Genomic DNA, 2,865 nt, shown 5'->3' with positions numbered 1-2,865 from the left:
AAGAGATAAAATACATACAAGACAAAAACTATGTCAAAGAACGAAATAAAATTCACCTTTTTAAAATAAGATATAAAAAAATGTTTCAGGATCTGACTATAACTCTCAAGTCTTTTAATAATTAAGATACATAATAATGAACTCTATTTGAGGGAGTTTGTGAATATTATACAAAAAATAACAGAGTTTGCTTGAATCTTGGTGGATACATGGATCACTGTCCAAGCTGAGTAAAGGGAATGAACGTTCTTAATTGTGAACAGCTATTTCCAATGTCCAGAAATTTAAAATGATTTTATGATTTCTTGTTTAATAATGATGTAATGAATAAAACAAAAAAATTAAAAGTTGTTAAAACATACAAGTGATATTTTTACTTCATTTTCATATTTGCATATTATTTGTAATCTCTTGGTTAAAAGTGACACATAAGATAAACTTTTTGAGAAACATTATAAAATTAATAGCAATAGAAGTGAATAAAAAAGAATAGACTATAATCAATAGTTTCATAACATCATCAACATATATCCACAAAACAATTCTTTAGTGCTGACCAACTTAATATTCTTATCAGTAAAATAATTCAGGATAAGCTAAATACATCTATTTCATTGAATTTTTATGTTAGTGTTCTAATATCTACTGTAATTCACTGGTAAAGATATACATATGCACAAAAAATGATTAATGATATATAAATGATCACATTGAACAGATTAAATCTAAGACATACTTTTGGCATGGCTCCAGGAAGCATTATTGAATTCTGTCAAAATCCTTAATTGCAATAACATTTCATAAAAATATTTACCAAGCAACATAAATTTTACGTAGAAGAAATACAATATACTTACTCTAAACTGAGTACCTATAATTAAAGAAATTTGGTAGAGGCTATGTAATCATTTAAATTTTTTGTTGGGGATGGGAGGGCTGGGCAACAAGCAAGATGGTGCAGACTCAGGGCACCAAGAGGAAAGTCTGTTACTACAACAGGGACGTCGGAAACTACTATTATGGACAAGGGAACCTAATGTAGCCTCGCCGAATTAATATGACACACAATTTGTTGCTCAACTGAATAATGGAAATCTATCGTCCTCACAAAGCAAACGCTGAGGAGATGAACAAGTACCACAGTGATGACTACATTAAGTCCCTGTGTTCTATTCGCCCAGATAATACGTCTGAATACAGCAAGCAGATGCATAGATTCATCGTGGGTGAGGACAGTCCAATATTTGATGGCGTGTTTGAGTTCTGTCAGTTGTCCACGGGTGGCTCTGTCGCAAGCTCTGAAACTCAATAAGCAGCAGACAGACATCGCTGTAAACTGGGCTGGGGACCTGAACAAAGCAAAGGAGTCTGAAGCGTTTAGCTTCTGTTACATCAATGATATCATCTTGGCCATCCTGGAACTGCTGAAGTATCACCAGAGGATGCTCTATATTGACATTGATATTCACCATGGCGATGGCGTGGAAGAGGCCTTCTATACTACAGACCGGGTCATGACTGTGTCCTTTCATAAATACGGAGAGTATTTCCCAGGAACTGGGGACCTACGGGATATTGGGGCTGGCAAAGGCAAGTACTATGCTGTTAACTACCCACTGCGAGACGGCATTGATGATGAGTCCTATGAAGCCATCTTCAAGACAGTCATGTCCCAAGTAATGGAGATGCTCCAGCCTAGTGCAGTGGTCTTACAGTGTGGGTCAGATTCCCTGTCTGGGGATCGGTCAAGTTGCTTCAATCTGACCATCCAAGAGCATGCCACGTGTGTGGAGTTCGTGAAGAGTTTCAACTTGCCTATGCTGATGCTGGGAGGAGGTGGCTACACCATCCGTAATGCCGCTCGGTGCTGGACTTACGAAACAGCTGTAGCACTGGTCACAGAGATCCCTAATGAGCTAGCATACAAAGACTACTTTGAATACTTTGGGCCAGATTTCAAGCTTCACATCAGCCCTTCCAATATGACTAACCAGAACACTGATGAATACCTGGAAAAGATTAAGCAGCGGCTCTTTGAGAACTTGAGAATGGTGCCCCATGCCCCTGGGGTCCAAATGCAGGCCATACCTGAGGATGCCATCCCAGAAGAGAGCAGCGATGAGGATGAGGAAGACCCTGACAACCGAATCTCCATCTGCTCCTCTGACAAACACATTGCCTGTGAGGAAGAATTCTCTGATTCCGATGAGGAGGGAGAAGGTGGACGCAAGAACTCTTCTAACTTTAAAAAAGCCAAAAGAGTCAAAACAGAGGATGAGAAAGAGAAAAGATTCTGAAGAGAAAAAAAAAATCACAGAAGAGGAGAAAACCAAGGAAGAGAAGCCAGAAGCCAAGGGGTCCAAGAAGAGGTGAAGTTGGCCTGAGCAAGGTCTGTAGCTCCATCTTCTCCCCAAGTCCTCCACTTTCCCTCAATTTCTCAGATTTTATATTTTCTATTCCTCTGTGTATTTATATAAAATATATTAAATATAACGTTCCCAGGGACTAGATAGGAACCAGGGACCAGAGCCCAGGGCAGTGGTGCTGGAGAACACTTCCCAGAACTCCCTTGTCCGTCCTGCCCCAGATCTTAGTTTTGAACCACGTAGGGTTTGAGTGGAATGAAAACCAGAAGACAAAATCCTGAACTGCCAAGTGCCTGCTTAGGAGCTCTGTTAAGATGCCCTTATTAAGCATTTTAAAAGAGGTGACTAGGTCTTCTAGGACCCCCTTTAAGGCTTGGATAATGCACCATTTTTAGATTGGTTCTGTTTAAACCTTCGCACCGGTCCTGGACAAGCAAAAAACACATTGCCCTCTTCCCCCAATTCTGTAGGTGGAGGTTGTTAGCCTAGCATCCATTTT

The 2,865-nt window shown here is 39.7% G+C and overlaps 1 pseudogene across 1 annotated transcript; it reads left to right on the top strand.

Annotated features, from left to right (window-relative positions):
• Positions 1-952: 952 nt before the first annotated feature.
• LOC308437340 (histone deacetylase 1-like) lies at positions 953-2,384 on the top strand (annotated as a pseudogene). The gene has a single exon. The product of its transcript is annotated as a histone deacetylase 1-like (transcript).
• The last annotated feature ends 481 nt before the right edge of the window (positions 2,385-2,865 follow it).

This window comes from Micromys minutus (assembly GCF_963924665.1).
Source record: "Micromys minutus genome assembly, chromosome: 25".
Lineage (NCBI taxonomy): Eukaryota > Metazoa > Chordata > Mammalia > Rodentia > Muridae > Micromys > Micromys minutus.
This window is presented reverse-complemented; position numbering and strand designations above follow the sequence as displayed.